The sequence below is a fragment of the Triturus cristatus genome, chromosome 5_2 (genome assembly GCF_964204655.1).
Source record: "Triturus cristatus chromosome 5_2, aTriCri1.1, whole genome shotgun sequence".
Classification (NCBI taxonomy): domain Eukaryota; kingdom Metazoa; phylum Chordata; class Amphibia; order Caudata; family Salamandridae; genus Triturus; species Triturus cristatus.
In genome coordinates, this window is record NC_140588.1 from 76,360,290 (window position 1) to 76,379,714 (window position 19,425).

Sequence of the window (19,425 nt, forward strand, 5' to 3'; positions counted from 1 at the left end):
CCGCCTCGTGGTCTCCAACGAGCCCTGACTGACATTGTTGGAGTCATGACGTGGAGAGAAGAACACCTGTCTGCTCACGGTGGTTCCAGCGATGCCACCCATGAGCTGGCACACATACGGAGGCTCATGGAGGATATGGTGCGGATGGAGGCGGAAAGGATGGCTGCCACCGCTGCACATCATCGAAATGTAGCTGGTATCTATCATGCCCTACTGACCTCCACCATGGCATTGCCACCACAAGGCGTGGCGCAGATGAATGCTACTGCCCCCACACCATCCACATCATTGCCCCCTGGTGTGTCAGTGCCACCCAGTGCCGCAGCCGGATCCACTCAGGCCACTGATGTGTCAGTGGCACACAGTGCTTCAGCCGGTTCTGCAACACCAACAGGTGGGGCAGGGCACACACCCGTCGATGAGGACACGGATGGGATTGTGGTCAGAAGGAGCAGGCACTAGAATTCATTACCACCACCTGGCCTGTTTCTGCTTGGTCCCGCATATGGCCTCATGACCTTACACTGACCCACAACACACTCCAATGCACTCACCTTGGACAGTGACATGGACTGCCACTTCTGGACTGGTGACCAATGACATGGCGACCACGCTGCAGACTGTACCCTTCCCTTCAGCAGGACTTGTCATCCCCAGATGGACTATGGCTGGACCTCCACGGGCCCATATTGTGTAATGTGCTGGGTATTGCCCTTAACAGCTCCAGCTGCATAACTGCACTGGATGTGCAATAAACATCCATTGACGCACTGCTGTGTCACGTCTTTTATCAGTCACGCATGCATGTGTGGATGAATTTAGGGGCAGTGATTACCCTTGCGTCAATGATGCCCATCCTGTGGGATGCCAGTCAGAGGGTGCTACATTGCATTTTGTGTAGCGGGTCCCGTGGACACTAAAACAGGGACACACGCATCACTCAATTCCATGTCCGGACATGGACTGAACCATGCTCAGAGCCCACGCGTCATTGTGGCAAGCCCTATGCTGGTCCGGCGTAGGGCATGCCAGACCACTCCACTTACGCTCAGAGTGGGGGTCATCATTGCTACCCAAAGCAGGCGTACTCGCTGCTGGTGTGCAGGTCACTGGTCTAGTTGTCAGCATGTCACAGCCACTCCAGAGGTCAGGTTTACATGTGCACCACCCATTCGGCACAGGCGTCACAGGCCATGTGACTCCACCAACATAAGTGGCAGACGACGTCACATTCTCCTCTGACTGTGGTGACTTGATGTGGGACGCCACGGTCCTAATCATGAAGGGCCCAAGAGTTTGTTTGTGCACAGGTTTAGTGGGAACCCAGGTCTGCGTACAGCACGGGCCCACCACCACGTGGCGCTGACTGGGGTTGCACTGGGTTAGTGGCAACCCAGGCCTGCATAAGGCATGGGCTGACCACCATGTGGCGCTGACTGGGGTTGCACAGAGTTAGTCTCACCCAGAGCATTGCGGCAGGCACAGGCACCCCATCATGGGACGATGACTTTGGGTGCACTGAGTCAGTGGCACCTTAAGCTGCTGAGCCGGTGGGCACACTGTGATGATGACCCATCCCGGCCATCCGGGCAACTCAGGTTCGTGTGCCCTGCTGGACCTCACTGTAGGCCAGAGCCAGCACGGGCCTACAGCCTTGTGGCCTCGCTTCCGGGTCACAGACTTTGTGGCACCCATTGGGCTGATCATGAGTGCAAAAGACACACAATTGATGTACGTAATACTGAACAAATCAAAAATAAGCAGATTTGCAGCCTGCGATGTTGCCAGGTGCACTGGTATGTCCTCTGCCATGGAGTATTCATGACCCAGCACCAAACATGAGACCTGTTGGACTGCGGAGCGTGGCTGCATGGTGTGGAGGGTGCCATGTCCATGAAACCCGGCTTGTGGCTTGCAGCATCATGTGATGGAACATCCAGTCTACACGCCGGTGGCGGAAGGTGAGCAGTGAGGCCTGGGCGTGCATGGGCTGGCATGCTCCGTGGGCGGCGGGTGCCTTTGTGATGCCTCTGCCTGGGTGTACATGGGCGGGCAGGCGCTGTTGTCTTGTGAAAGTGTGTGTACTGTGACAATTACGTGTCTGGACTCTATTTTAGATGACGGCTCTGACTCAGATGTGTGTCCTGGCGTACTGCTCTACATACCGGCACATGGTTGGAGACACACTGGTGGCAGCAGGGGCGGCTCACTCTCTCTCTCTCTCTCTCTCTCTCTCTCTCTCTCTCTCTCTCTGTCTCTCTCTCTCTCTCTCTCTCCCTCTCTACCTCTCTCTCTCTCTCTCCCTTCTTCTTCTCTCTCTCTCTCTCTCCCTTCTTCTCTCTCTCCCTCCCTCTCCCTCTCTCTCTCTCCCTTCTTCTCTCTCTCTCCCTCTCTCCCTCTCTCTTTCCCTTCTTCTCTCTCTCTCTCTCTCTCCCTCCCCCTTCTTCTCTCTCGCCCTCTCCCTCTCTCTCTCCCTTTCACTCTCCCTTCTTCTCGCTCTCTCTCCCTCTCTCTCTCCCTTCTTCTCTCTCTCTCTTTCTCTCTCCCTCTCTTCCTCTCTCTCTCTCCTTCGCTCTCTCTCTGCCCTTTGATTTGCGCAGGACACACAATCTCATCATGTTTTTTGTCTTGCAGGCTGTGACCTACGGACTGTCCTGTGGGGAGCCGCCATGTGTCTTTATTTCGGTGTTCATGTTAATAAAGTTTTATTTGTTTCTTCGAAAGTGAATCTGTGATGCTCATTTCTGTGACGAAATATGCATTTCAACTGTTGTGATTGTGCGACATTATGCAGAATATATTGTACATGTTTTTGTGTAGCTGATGTGGCATGTCTTTGTTGGGGGGTGCCAGGGAGGGGTGGTCCGGAGGGTGGTGTTGGTGGGTGTTGTGGCCCTCTTGGGTGTCCGGGCCGCATGATGGCTGGCTCCATGGTATCTGTGCCCTTCCGTTGTGGCCCCGGGCTGGGTTCCCTTTTGTGGTGCTGGCTGCCGCCCGGTGTAGATTTGCTGGTGCTAACGCGCCTTATCGCCTGTTTTGTGTTTTTATCGCCGATCTGTCTGGTCGTTGAGAATGGTGAGGTGTGGTGTGGTCGTGGCTTTTGGCACGGGAGCGCCCACTCTGCATCTCATTAGCGATAGTTGCGGTGATTCTCTGTGGCGATTTTTTTTGCGGCTGCTATCGCGGGTAAACTGGTGCTGTGGGCTGTTGGCATCAGCTTGTGAATGGGAAGGTAAATTTATCGCCACTTTGGCTGTGATAAAGTGCCGATGACTCGGCGATAAATCCTAGTGAATATGCCCCCAGGTTTTTAGGTTTTCTACCCCTGATTACTCCCTCTAAGCCCTTAGAGGGGGAGAGAAAAATTGGAGTGCTGGAGCACCAAAACAGGAGGAGAGCCAGGAGAAGTCAGTTTGTTTCTGAAGATGCCCCGACAGTGTTTGTGGGGCACTGTAGGGTTGCTCTGTGCACCCTCAAGCCCCATGTTTTGGAGCCTTATCCCAGCCAAGTACCACCCATCAAGAGTTAGACTAACCACACTAAAATGCATTAGTCGTGCATATTATAGCTCCCAGGGTACCCTCGAGGCGCTGCGTAAAATAACAAAGCATTCATTCACTCCTGCGCTTCTGGCTGCCAGCCGATCAATTTTGAGCTCACACCGTTGGATTGGGAGGGGTGAGCTACGGGCTGTGTCAAAGTTGTAATAATGCCCCGGTTACTTACCGGTAATCTTCATTACTCCGAGTCCTATCAGGCCAGGCATCTTTGGGCAATGTTATCATCCGGTGTCAATCAGGATCCGGCGCAGTGGCGGCTGGTGAATTTAGGAAAGTTGTGGCCGCAAATAATGTATTTGATTTTGAGCAAGACAAGATTTATTCAAAATATAAAATTCAGATCAAAATTTACAGCACGCAGGCCGCCTTAACAAATATACAAGCAAAAACAATGGATAACCTCTGACATGGCACAATACAGAGTCTAGGACACAAAAATAAGTTCTAATCTCAAAATCACATTCTTCCTTAATTCATGATCCTTTTGGACAATTTATGACATCCGATATCTCATTAGACTACCCTCATATCCTTTTTACCTTTAATTACTTATGTTTGAACATGACACCAACTTTGCTTTTAAAACAGGGTATTAATTCCGAGCCGGTGAAAGGTACAGAAATTAGAAGATGTTCTTACAGCTCCGAACTAGCACTAATCATAGATGCACTCTCTTTGCTCACTTCACTGCCAGTGACCTCAGTCTGCATGGCACCAGAGCGAGGTTCACGACCTTATGCCCAATCAGAAGCTAGATAGAAAAGGAGGCAGTCCTTTCTCCTTTATCGAAGCTTCTGATGGGGTCATTAGGGCGCATGACAGACAGGCCCCATATCAGCATTCTCTGAAATGCTGCACTACCTAACCCTAGAGCAGCATGTCAGATATGTAGTGCGTCTGTGTGAGGACGGGCTATACAGCCCACACCTGACACATGCGCAATACAGGCAAGGAAAGCCCTCCTCTGGTGTAAGGTAATATTACAGGTTTTCTATGAAAAAAAATGAACAGTTTTGATCACCACTGGAGAGGAGCCTCTTGCATTTCACCGGAGTAGGGCATGGAGAGTGAAGAGGTAGGAAGGTAGGAAGGCTTCTTTTAATTGGCTTCTGTGTTCGGCTGGGCAAATCCTGTCTCTAGGGAGCAATGAGACCTGGGTGTTAGGCCTGGTGACAAAGGGATGAGCTCCAGAACGCTTAGCGTGAAAGTGGTCATACTAGGTTCTCGTGCGGCTTACACTTCAGGTAGGGGAACCCTGTGGCTCTCTGTAAATGTTGAAGGACTTCGAAATTGTAAATTTGGATGAAAGCTTTCTTGTTGGTTCCAACATAAAGGCACAGGATTTGATTGACTGATCCAGTGTTTTGGCTCAAGGAAGCCCCTGAGAGCTATATGAAGGCATCAGGAAGAAGTAAGATGCATATCTTTAAGGTTCTCAGTGAGGATTGTTGTTGCAGTTCTTATTTTACCTGAGTTATTCATTCAGATATAACAATAAGAAACCCCAGTCTGGAAGAATGATCCCCATACGAGCTTGTAAAAAGATGAAATCTAACCTGTTTAGGAATACCTCTATCCATTTAAAAGAGATCAAGGGTCTTAATCGTATCATCATCTTTTTTCAAAAAGAGGAGGCTTTCAACAGTTTTGACAACTCACAATTAACTAAGCAGCAGGTGTCTCCATCCTAATCCAAAGCAAGGAGTCCGGTAAAGACTGTGGCCCTGATTACGATGATGGGAGGAGTTTCCTCTCGGTCAAGGGACCGATCGCCACCCGGTCCGCGGTCCTGACCGACTAATTATTCTTTTTAAAAAAGCAAGGTAGGTACAATCCCAATTTTCAGGTACTGATGACATAGCGATTTAACAAACAGTTTTCTTGATGGCACAGGTGCAGCACACTTGTATACATTACATTTTCACATTTCTCAGCGGGTATAGGGTCATCCAGGAGGGGAGGGGGGAGAGGAAGGAGGGGAGTGCAAATATGTCCACGATATTCATTCCACCTTGACCATAAACGAGTCCATGTTTGGGAACATCCTCTGGAAAGATAGACAGTCTTTTCGATAAACATACACCAGTCCATGTCTTATTTCCATAATTGCAAGCCGGGGGTCTCCCTCGCTCCCCACAGTCTGGCGATATTACGTTTGGCAATCATAAAGCCCAGGGACACCCAGATTTTCTCTTTGCTACTCAAGTCCGTCGGTCCCCATGCATTAAGTAGACACTGTCCAGCATCCTGGTTCAAATCTTGACCAAGTACCTCAGACATACAGTTGATGACCTCCGTCCAATATGCGCAAATCTTGGTGCATTCCCACAGGATATGGATAAAGGTACCGTCCCTCCCATAGTTTCTACTACACTCTGAGTACTCCCCATAGCCCATACGGGTCAAAGCTGTTCTAGAATAATATGTCCTGTGCAGAATCTTTAATTGCACCAATTTAAACCTCAACGAGATTGCTACTCCCTTTAGAGAGGCAAGCGTCTCCACCCAGTCTTCGTCATCTAATTCTGATAAGTCTTCTGTCCATTGCTCCCTGAGTTTCATAAGGGGATCGGATGCATGATTGATAAGCTTATGGCATGTGAGGGATATTGATTTATCCGGCATGTAGCCGTTGAGTAATCTGTCTTCTAATGGCGTAGCCTCGGGTAACATCGTTCTTACCTTAAGGGCATGTCTGACTTGCTAATATCGTAATAATTCCGAGTCTGCTAGGTCGTATTCTTGCTGTAGTGCAGAGAACTCTATCACTTTACCATCTTTCCACATATTTCCCAGCCTTGAGAGCCCAATAAGGTCCCACTTATCAATACCCCTAGTAGTTCGGAGGGTTCCTAACAAGTAGGAGTCCCATATGGGGGTAGATTGTGTGAGGCGCCTGTCTCATCCTAGAGTTTTGTGTGCTGTGTGCCAAATCCAGAACACGTCAGCCTCAACAGAGCTGGTTTGGAGTAGAGAGCTCTAGCGTAGGACCTCCCCGGTAAAAGCTGTCCATCCAGTATCCCAGATCGGGGCCGGTATATCCCCTGAATGATAGCTGCCAATTGCGCAGCCGAGTAGTATCTTTTAATGTTCGGGAGTCCTTTTCCCCCATCGTACCAGCCATGCACCAATCTCAGGAATGATATTGATGGCGCTCCTCCCACCCAAAGGAGGGCTCTCTGCTCTCCTTCAATTGCCGCGAAGTAGGACGCAGGGACTGGGTTTAGTGAGTTATGTAGGACGTACAGAAAACGGGGCAGTGCATCATTTTAAATAGTGCAGCCCTACCCAGTAGGGACAGCAGGAGAGTCCTCCAGTGCTCCACGTCGCTTTGAAGATGCCGCAGAGGAGGCCGAAGGTTGTGGTCGTAGTATAATCCGGGGTCCATGGTAATATATATGCCAAGGTATGTGAAACCATCTCTTGTCTCTGCAATTCTATATCCCCTAGGCAGCTTTGGGAACTTTCTCCTGAGCACGTAAATTAGCGATTTTGACCAATTAATGGTATATCCGGAGTACCTGCCAAAGGTATAGAATATATTGAGAATCCTGTTTATCGAGGCATTTAGGGATGCTAGGTATAATAGGATGTCATCAGCAAATAGGGAGATACTATCCTCCCAATCCTCCGACCATCTTAAGCCTCTGACAACAGGGTCTGTTTGGATCCAGCCGGGCAGGGGCTCCAGTGCTAGAGCAAATAGCAGAGGAGATAGGGGGCATCCCTGTCTCGTACCTCTTCAGAGAGCAACTGTATCAGATTTTTTGTTTTTCACTACCACTTTTGCTAATGGTTCACTGTATAAGAGTTTCACCCATCCGATTAAGCTATGTCTAAATCCCATTTTCTCCAGCACTGCGAATAGGTAGGGCCATTCGATCATATCAAAGGCCATGGTGGCATCTAAGGACATCACCACCACATCTTACCTTAACGTATGCGCCCTTCTAAGTACCCCATGAAGTCGGCGAAGATTTAGAGAGGTATTTCTAGCCAGCATAAAGCCGGACTGGTCTGGGTGTACCAGTCCCGAGACTACCCCGACCAGACGTGTAGTTAGCAGTTTGGCTAAAATCTTCACCTCGCCTTTCCTGATTGTAAATCGCTAATGGCTCGTGCCACTTCATCGTTAGTCACCTTGCTGTCTAATGAACTACAGTCATCTTCCGACAAAACTGGGAGCTCTATGTCAGCCAATAATGCCCTTGATTCCCCAATTGAACTCTGAGAGTGAGATTTATATATTTGCCAATAATGTTTGGCAACTTCATCTGCTATCATCTGCGGATCAGTAATCGTATCTCCGGCTGCATTCGTTAGTTTGGCGACCAGGCGGTTGGTGTGGTCGCAGCGGTCCAGCCATGCAAGTACTTTACCTTCTCTATTTCCTAACTCGTATATACTGCTGAGTTTATCCATGTGCAGTGATTTTGCCCTGTCTTCGGCTATGCTTCTTTATTCGTTTTGTTTGAGGTTAAGATTGTGTATCGCCTCAGGGTCATCAGGGTCCCCGGGTCTCAGAAGTTCTCCTTCTTACACCAATATCTCTCTTTCCAGCCTCTCCAATGCAGCGTTTTTCTCCTTTTATGCCACGGCTATTTGGGAGACGGCCTGCCCCCGAACCACTGTCTTAAACACCTCCCAGAGCGTGGTCGCCAACTACACGGAACCCTCATTTTCTTGAGAGTAGTGTTCTATGACCTGGGTTATGTTTTGCCGATTATGGCGGGATTGCAAAAATACCATGGATTTATTGGAGCCACTCTACCGACCTGACCCGCTCCCACTCCCACCTGCACCCATATTGGAGAGTGATCAGATATGCCTTGTGCCATATGCCTAATTTCAGTGATGTGTCCCACTTGGTCAGCTGGCTTGAGGATATAGTCAATGCGGCAGAGACTATGGTGAACCCCCGAGAGAAATGTAAACTAGATTTCGGTAGGATTGCGAATCTGCCAGGCATCCACCAATCCGATTCCGTCTAGAAAGGTGGACAGAACCCTTTGTGCGGGCCCCAGATCTTTGGGTGGACGACGATCAGTCCCGCCACACACCACCAAATTAAAGTCACCCCAATTAATAGTCTCTCTTTAGGGAACTCAATCACAGTGTGCCCCAAATCTCGCAACGTTACAACCTGTAGTCCCGGCGGGGTGTAAACTGACACCAGTGTCAGCGGTCCACCTTCCAGAGACTGCTGCTAATCTGCCCTGCTTGTTGATCCAGGTGCAGCCTATTAACATGGGAAAGGATTTGCACACCATTATGCCAACCACCCGTATGCTGGACGGGAACCCCGAGTGCACAGCTAGTCGATAGCCCCATCTGGCTAAGGCTTTACATGTGTTTCCCATCAAGTGTGTCTCCTGGAGCAGCACCACCTCTGGGGAGTGTCTGTTAATAAACTGCAATACAATTCCCCTCTACAGCTTATCTCCCAATCCGTTAACGTTCCAGGATAACAGCCTAAACTTTTTCTCACTCATCAGGACCATATTTTCCCCTCTCAACCCCCCCGCAGAGCACCCTCATGTCCAGCCCAACACCTGTTACACCGCATGTACCATCTTTCCCAATATCAGCAATAGAATTGACTTGATTGACCCTTGACTGACCTATTGTAACTATAAGACACCAACTTTCCCTCTCACTGCTTCCCCGCACTCTGGGCTCAAAACTGCCCATATTTCCAATAGTGCAGATTGCCTGTCGCCCTTAACTACAAAATTAACTAGAAAATCGGGGGGGCTGGTTACTCCCACCCAATGGTCCTCACTCCGCCTCTATGGATCCCCGAATACAAATATTTAAACATTACCATATACAAACAGAATCACTTAGCGCATAGAATGTCCATTTGGCCTGCTTGGTCTGTCTTCTTAATGCTTCAGCTGCAGGGAGAAGAAATTCCGCCCGTGATTTTCTTAGTCAGTAGTTATCGATGAACCGGGATGCTGTACATGTAGGTTTGAGAGCCTCTTTATCACCGTGAGTATATACGAGTTAGGAAATGGCTCGTGCCACTTCATCGTTAGTCACCTTGCTGTCTAATGAACTACAGTCATCTTCCGACAAAACTGGGAGCTCTATGTCAGCCAATAATGCCCTTGATTCCCCAATTGAACTCTGAGAGTGAGATTTATATATTTGCCAATAATGTTTGGCAACTTCATCTGCTATCATCTACGGATCAGTAATCGTATCTCCGGCTGCATTCGTTAGTTTGGCGATCAGGCGGTTGGTGTGGTCGCAGCGGTCCAGCCATGCAAGTACTTTACCTTCTCTATTTCCTAACTCGTATATACTGCTGAGTTTATCCATGTGCAGTGATTTTGCCCTGTCTTCGGCTATGCTTCTTTATTCGTTTTGTTTGAGGTTAAGATTGTGTATCGCCTCAGGGTCATCAGGGTCCCCGGGTCTCAGAAGCTCTCCTTCTTACACCAATATCTCTCTTTCCAGCCTCTCCAATGCAGCGTTTTTCTCCTTTTATGCCACGGCTATTTGGGAGACGGCCTGCCCCCGAACCACTGTCTTAAACACCTCCCAGAGCATGGTCGCCAACTACACGGAACCCTCATTTTCTTGAGAGTAGTGTTCTATGACCTGGGTTATGTTTTGCCGATTATGGCGGGATTGCAAAAATACCATGGATTTATTGGAGCCACTCTACCGACCTGACCCGCTCCCACTCCCACCTGCACCCATATTGGAGAGTGATCAGATATGCCTTGTGCCATATGCCTAATTTCAGTGATGTGTCCCACTTGGTCAGCTGGCTTGAGGATATAGTCAATGCGGCAGAGACTATGGTGAACCCCCGAGAGAAATGTAAACTAGATTTCGGTAGGATTGCGAATCTGCCAGGCATCCACCAATCCGATTCCGTCTAGAAAGGTGGACAGAACCCTTTGTGCGGGCCCCAGATCTTTGGGTGGACGACGATCAGTCCCGCCACACACAACCAAATTAAAGTCACCCCAATTAATAGTCTCTCTTTAGGGAACTCAATCACAGTGTGCCCCAAATCTCGCAACGTTACAACCTGTAGTCCCGGCGGGGTGTAAACTGACACCAGTGTCAGCGGTCCACCGTCCAGAGACTGCTGCTAATCTGCCCTGCTTGTTGATCCAGGTGCAGCCTATTAACATGGGAAAGGATTTGCACACCATTATGCCAACCACCCGTATGCTGGACGGGAACCCCGCGTGCACAGCTAGTCGATAGCCCCATCTGGCTAAGGCTTTACATGTGTTTCCCATCAAGTGTGTCTCCTGGAGCAGCACCACCTCTGGGGTGTGTCTGTTAATAAACTGCAATACAATTCCCCTCTACAGCTTATCTCCCAATCCGTTAACGTTCCAGGATAACAGCCTAAACTTTTTCTCACTCATCAGGACCATATTTTCCCCTCTCAACCCCCCCGCCGAGCACCCTCATGTCCAGCCCAACACCTGTTACACCGCATGTACCATCTTTCCCAATATCAGCAATAGAATCGACTTGATTGACCCTTGACTGACCTATTGTAACTATAAGACACCAACTTTCCCTCTCACTGCTTCCCCGCACTCTGGGCTCAAAACTGCCCATATTTCCAATAGTGCAGATTGCCTGTCGCCCTTAACTACAAAATTAACTAGAAAATCGGGGGGGCTGGTTACTCCCACCCAATGGTCCTCACTCCGCCTCTATGGATCCCCGAATACAAATATTTAAACATTACCATATACAAACAGAATCACTTAGCGCATAGAATGTCCATTTGGCCTGCTTGGTCTGTCTTCTTAATGCTTCAGCTGCAGGGAGAAGAAATTCCGCCCGCGATTTTCTTAGTCAGTAGTTATCGATGAACCGGGATGCTGTACATGTAGGTTTGAGGGCCTCTTTATCACCGTGAGTTGTGATTTATCGCCGGTCTCCAGCCCTCCAACCATACTTGTACCGCTTCTGGGGAGTCAAAGAACCACAATTTGCCCTCTAATTCAACTCCAGTTTTGAAGGAAATAACATTGCATATCCAATACCTTTGTCTCTTAATAGCTTTTTTACGACTAGAAAGGTTCTTCTTTGTCATTGGACCGCAATGGTGAATTCGGGAAAAAAATTCAGTTAGCTGTTTTCGAATTTAAGAGAAGGATTAGCACGAGCCGTTTGCAAAATGATGTCTCGGTCTCTGAAGTGGAGGAGCTTTGACAGAATTGGCCTTGGAGGGGCACAGTGTTTAGGTCTCTCCCCTGGTACTCTGTGTGCTCTCTCTACTGTGAAAAAGTTTGATAGGGTTTTGGGCCGAAGATGGTTCACGATTAAATCTTCCACAAATATTTCAACGGCCGGTCCCTCAACTCTTTCAGGGACCCTGATAATTCTAACGTTGTTACATCTGGCACGACCTTCATAGTCATCCAGCTGGGTGTCTGTTCTTTTCTGAGCGGCTTGAAGTTCCCTAATCTCTCTCCGCATCTGTTTGGTTCACTACTGAGCTCCGTGGTTACCACCTCGTTTTTTGCAAATTGGTTCTGATCAGCGCCATTTCGATATAGTGTCCATTCTATGTTCCAGTGATGTACGCACCCCCACCATGGCTGCCATAACATCTACGAGCGTCAGCTCTTCCTTAGATGTACTTAGCATCTTCAATTTATTTGCTCTCTCCACCTCTCCTACTTTTTGGGTGGTGTAATTATCCAACTTGTTCTGGAGCGTACCTTTTTGTCCCTTTGCTCCAGACATGGCGCTCTGCTCAAAGAGGAGTTTCCCACTATGGTATCCACTGCTTGTTACTCGAGTATGCTTCTCACTCCAATCCGAGTAGGGTCACTCGGGGGGTTCATAGACTGTAGTCTTGCTAGGGCCACCAGTAGACGACCACACTGCTTAGAGTGTTTCAGTGGTGTTCCAACTCACGGGCTGCCACCTCTGCCAACTGGTAAAACACTGCCTTCAAACGCCATGTTCTGAGGCACAATCACTGTTCCTAACACACGTTTTGCCGTAAAATCAGAATGTTGCTTGTTCTTTAAATATGCTTCTGGGCCTAAAACTAGTACTCTTCGCCCCCAGGACTCCTCAATCTTACTTCCTCGTAGTGCAGTGCGCCTTATCTCTACCTCTGGACTGTGACTCCTGGACTCCTCACCGCTTGGGCTGTTCTCAGCACCCCCTCAAAGCCTAGACTCCACCACCCGGGGCTCGTATGTTCAGGCGCAGTCACAACCACCCAGCACCGTCAATCACGGTGCTCGGAGGCTTCACTCAGATGCCGGTAGCCCATTGGTTGTTTGGCGAAGCAGAGTGATTAATAGTTGCGTCACAGATCAGCTCGAATGCCTCTGCTCTCCCCAGTGATGCATTCATCCACGATTCAGCAGGGGGGAGTGGGGCAGGTCTTGCCCACAGTCTAATGACTCCCGGGGGTACAGCTATGTGGTAACGCCTGCACTCTTTCGGGGCACTGGCGAGGCCGGAAAGCAGTGGCCGCTTCTCTCGGCAGTCCCCGTCGGCCGATTCCAACACGAGCCCGGGGACTCGCAATCCCAGTCAATGTGCAGCTCCTCCTCTCTGCAAAACTTTGTCGCTAGTGATTTCTGTGATCTTGGAGCTACAGCGGGTGCTAAACCAATACTCCACTGCACTCCAGGGGTCCAAACCGAATCTGTAGACGGATATCTTGGAGGGTTCAGGCCACTGGCGTTGGGAGCTTCACGGAAGCGCAGCCATTGCGCTCAGTGACCAAGCTACGCCCCCTGACCGACTAATTAGGATGCGACCGAACACTGTTCAGTTGCACACCTATACTTCACAATGGGAGCATGTATTCTGTCTGGAATTCATGCTCCCAATGTAAATTAGTAGGTGCAGTTCATCTCTGCACCTCGTGGCAGGCACCTCAAGGTGCCTGCCACGGGGTGCAGGGATCAACAGGGGGGCTCCATAGGTGCCCCTTCTGCCTCTAACCGGAGGCCGTGCACCTAAGGTCGTCCTGCTGGGGGGCCCCAAAGTCAAGCCCTGATAGCCTTTCTGTGTCGTAAAGACCAGCATGGAAAGGCTGCCGAAATCCGACATCGTAATCCCACGGGCAGAAAGAGCCACACTTGGGATTACAGGCCACATTCCAACTGGCGGATGGCCTCTCCGAGCCCTTCAGAAGCCAGTCAGAATGACTGTTCAGATTCCTTTCCGACTGCCTCCATCATAATGAGGCGGTCACAAAGGAATCTTACTGGCATATTACGATGCGGTCGGAAAAGCCTCAACCAATGGTCGGACCCGTTTCGGACCGCATTGTAATCAGCCCTTTGTCTAATTTCCAGCTGGCGCAGACACGAAAAAGACTTGAGAAGTCAGCTGAGGATCTGATTCCTCCTAATGGGGATTTTACATTACTGAATGTTGATATTAAGTTCATAAATAAAGTGACAGAGAGTCAAGTTCCTCCTTCTATGGTAACACAAAAAAATGTATGCTAAACCTTTTTAGCAGCACTCCTACTGAGAAATGGTCTGTCAGGGGACCGATGATAAACAGGACGATGTAATGTTAAAAGTATAATAGAAAGGAGCGGAGTAATGTTACATGTTATAAACAAATAAATGTTGTAGTACAAAATGAATTTGAGTTATTTGTTTTTATTCCTTTTTCTTTATAATTATTTGTGTATTTCCTTCCTAATTGTTTCAATTATTCAAAAGTATTCCAATAAACCTATACATTGGTTTCCATCTTAACCATCACATGTAGAACTGATGCATTGATTCATTTATACCAGCAATATTCAAAATTATACACTTTGTAATAAATCAATTCAAATAAATGATGCTTAGTATATACAGTTGTACAGCTTAATGCTCAATACAATGCTCAATATGTACAATTATACAGCCAACGCGTTTCGTCCTATCTAGGACATCATCAGGGCTGTAAAAAAAGAAAAGAAAAACATCATATCAATATACATTGTTCGATATATAAATTCTATCACGATACCTATACAAGGAAGAAATATATCCACAATATACAGAATATACCTATTTGACAGTACAAACTTGTTGATCATAATCAAAAATATCCATGTATAGAACAGGGTTAACAGCTGCTTGCAATACTGAAAAGAATATAATAGTTGCTTCATTCCTTAATTATCGAAATTATGTCCATAATCCCCTCCAAGGCCTGTCACCAATTCAGTATATTTTTATTCAGGAGGATAACTCATAGTCCCCTTTATATTTCAAACATGAAAGTATAATCTTTAAATTAAATTAGTATTTCCTAATAGTCCATCCCTACTGCTTGTTTCTCACCTCAATGTTACTTGAAACAATCCTTGCAAATCTATGCTCTCTTTTCCTTCCGTATTCTCTCCAATTCTTCGTTTCTTAGCACTTGCCAATAATTTCAGTATCTCATTCCATACCTCTGTATATCAGTTAGTTAATCTAAAGACAAAAGACAAGTCAATGATACCAATCCTACATTCTTTACCATTAATGGGCTAACGCATCCTACTACCATGACTTACCTTGGAATAATATATCCCCATATATTCCACAACAGATCCGATAATCCAGCTCAATAGCTAGAAACCACCATCTTTTTTCCAGACACTTCCACATCCATTATTATTCCCGTAATTTCAGTTTGTTGATTAACCTCCTCTTAGCTAATAATTAATCTGAAAATAAAACCAAATGGCACCCAATTAGTATCGCTCTCACTGGTCCCCCAAAAATAAATTAAACGCCCTTATTCTAAACGCATACCTTGCTTCAGCATATCCTCGTTCCACACAGCCGGTCCGATAGCCCTGCTCTGTAGCATAAGCCCGCTGAAGTCCCCTTTTAAAGGATTCAAACACCAATCATAAACTCCGATTTCAAGGCCTCATTGCCATAACACTAAAACGGTTTCCTATATGGTCCACCTATTCAAGCCTCCAATCAAATCCCATTTTACTATCCCGAGTTTTAAACAGAGTCAGGATACCATTTCATGTGATCCTCAACCAATCCGTGTGCCCCACTTCAATGCTTAATTAACATGAAGACTCAAGCAGCTCCCTATCTGGTCCGCCTAAGTTCTCTTAACTACCGTGGAGAACAGACTTGAAGAAACGGCTATTCCTATTCGTTGGTTGCCCCACCAATGTGATTATCTTTTATTCTATGTACTGAATCGGGCGTAATGCAATGATTATTACATCCGTAAAAAACGAACATAAACATGAAGACTCAAGCAGCTCCCTATCTGGTCCGCCTAAGTTCTCTTAACTTCCGTGGAGAACAGACTTAAAGAAACGGTTATTCCTATTCGTTGGTTGCCCCACCAATGTGATTATCTTTTATTCTATGTATTGAATCGTGCATAATGCAATGATTATTGCATCCGTGGAAAACGAACATAAAGAAACGGCTATTCCTATTCGCTGGTTACCTAACCAATGTGATTTCCTATTACTCTATGTGCTAAAATCAAACGTAGTGAGATAATATTTACACCCACCGATCGTCATTTACCAACACAAACACTAATCCCTAATCTATTTAATTTGTATTCTAATCAAAGCAAAAAGCTAATATCTCTTTCATACCTCTAGCGTAACACTCCGTTCACAATGTCCCGAAGGCAAAATAAATTAATAATTATGTTCCTTACTTATTCTCTTTCCACATATAAAGTATGATTTTCCCGAAACATTCATTCGCACAAAACGTGTAGGGAATAGCCCAAACTTAAAATATACAAAGACCATAGTACAGCGGAAGACCAGTCTTGGTACCTTCTGTTAACACTGAAGAATCACAAATAACAACCCCCATTAATCACCAACACCACCGTCCATCCATTCCAATTCCTATAAAAAATTTCTTGTACTTAGTGTACCGATACCAATCACAGCTCCATTCACAACCCATCAAATAATGTTCTACATGTGATGGTTAAGATGGAAACCAATGTATAGGTTTATTGGAATACTTTTGAATAATTGAAACAATTAGGAAGGAAATACACAAATAATTATAAAGAAAAAGGAATAAAAACAAATAACTCAAATTCATTTTGTACTACAACATTTATTTGTTTATAACATGTAACATTACTCCGCTCCTTTCTATTATACTTTTGATGTTCTTTATTTAAGTGGCTTTAACGGTGGGCCACTAGGAGTGAGCAGGAGACCATTAATTGCAAGTAAGGATATTATTACACTAGATTATACAATCTGGTGCACACATAGCAGCAACCCTCATCGTTGTTTCTATAAGTAGGACGATGTAATGCTTTACTCCCCTTTGAACAACGTGCCTGACACCCTTTCAATCCACACACAGGCTATCGATGGCCCCTTTAACTCCTTGTCGAGTACCCACGAGGTGGAGGCCGGGGGGGCATGCCAGATGATGCCTGGTACGTTGGTCCTATCGTGTGAGGGATGCGGAGGAGAAGAGGAAGTGAACATGACAAGGAGGGCGAACGTGAATGCGAGGATCGAGAAGGACTAGGAGAGGAAGCTGACGCCAGTCCCTTGTGCAAACCCCGGACCTCGAGAGAGGAAGAAGTCTGGACCCACGTCCAAGATGACAGCGAGACACCAGGAGGCCAACAAGGTCACGCACTGCCCCATCACTCTCCAGGAGGAGTCTGGCTGGACAAGGTACGGTCCAGACTACGGGGGTTTTCAGGGCACTGGGCGGGGAAGGGTACGTCGTAGAGGGAGGACACCGTAATCTTACCAAACTGCATTACATCTGGTGCTGGCAATTGGTGTTAATCCCTCACCTCACCTTGAAACCAAGAGGATCTTCGTGTCCTTCCTACTGAAGCCATTTTTGTTTTGTGTTGTTTTCTTTGTTCCTTACGCTCCGGGACAATGGTGGGAGTTGGCGACATCGGTGTGCATCAGTGAATCCGTGGTGAAGCCGGGAGTGCTCCCTTAACCAGGACTCAAGCCTAGCTCAACGGACTCTTACCTACCTTATACGTCCCTAATAAATCAAAGGCAAAGCAAAGAAACCGATATCTCGTACATCCTTTTACCTATTCTCAGCCAGAGTACACCTGCCCAAGAGTGACACGTGACATGGTCATCTTCTGTGGATACTTCACTCACTCCTGATTTAGAATTACATTTAAATTCCTCTTGTTAACTCCTGGGAGCTTACGTTCAATATTCCGAATCTCTCAAGATCTTTGAAAGAATTTTGTTGTCCATTCTTTCCCTTTTAGAAAAATCAGTAAATAACTCTGATCATATTCAAGGCTCTCTTTTGTCAAGTTTAAATGTACCGGTGGATGGAAAAGGAGAATAGGATGTTAGAAATATGATTGCTCTGACCATTAAAGAAAGGAGGGATATTCTGCTCCCACATATATGGGGCAGATGTATCACTCCATTCCCCCAGGTAAAGATCTTCCACAGGAGACTTTGACATTCAAGTTGGTAAACCCCAATGTAAGAAGCATAAAATGAATATTGACAACTTCAGGAGCGAGAATGGTCATATTTATTCTTTCAAAAATCTTTTTGATTCTCCTTCCTTGAGACCCGCAGACCTGGTCTCTCCAGCAACGATTCCCTGTCCCAGAATCAACCTCTTTCCAATTTTCAACATTTTCAAGAATAAACAGGCCTCCACATGCGGGGAATTTATGATGCCTCCACAAGCCTCTAGAATAATTGGGTGGGGGTATCGAAAAATCGTAATCTGTGGAAAAAGAAAAAAGAACTAAGAATTTCAAAAAATTGAGAAAGAAAGTTCCCTTTGGTGGACAAGTAAGATAAAGATGAACTGAAGTCTCAAGATGAACAATCAATTAAGCCAGAAATAATATGTGTTCCCTCCTTTAGTTGCAATGGATGAAGAATATGATTTAAAAACAGACTTTATTCTTTGAACATTCCTTAAAAAGGTCATAATCCATCAGCCAACAAACCTTTCCTCTATTACGGTGAAGACGATGTAAATCATAGAAAGGTTTCTGTGGGAAAAGGTCTCCTCTCATGTATGCCTGTTGCAGCTTCTATAATTGATTTTGTTGCAATGTTTGATCATTATATAATCTTGAATCTATCCTTCTTTTTATCATGCTTCACTGATAATGAGAATCTTAAAATGGTCCAAAACAGTGATATCTCTATTGTGCACATCATGCATACCTGTATGGTAAATAAATCAAGAGTATCCTTCTGCTCTAGGGTAGTATCAAATGTGGTCCTGCAAAATAGTGATTACTTTCTCTGCAGGCGAATGGATGTAATTCCCATATTATGAGAAAATAGAAGGTGCGAGTTGAACTCTGATTCTGGGAATTTCCCTCTAGATTAGAAATTTTCCTTGGATGGGAAAGAGATGTTTTGGGAAAATCCCAAATACATATTTTTTTCCTTGGTGGAAGGTTGAAGACAAGTTGCCTTGTTAGATACTGAGAAAGTAGGGCCGCGTTCTACAATAGAACATGCATTGAGAAAATGGAGTTGGCTGGCAGGCACTCCTATTTGCAACTGTGCACCATGCCCGATCATAAAGATATATAGTTAATGATAACTTAAAAGTGAATTCCTATAAGGCTGCAGGTTTGTTGAATAAGCCTGATAAAAAAATGGTTTGTAAGCTGATGTGATTTCCATCTAGGAAACCTGGTGTTCCAAGGATTTTGGATTCAATGGGTATTTTGTCCTTAGTTGTAAAGCTTTCCCATCTGAGAGAGGCCATGCTAGGGTAGGCATGGACATCTTTTAAAGTCATAACTTCAGGTGGAACTTCAATAGTTTCTCTGACATATATATTAATATTTAATAGTTATAATACTATTACATATTTATTAATAGTAAACTTATACATTCGCCCAACTCCTCCAATGG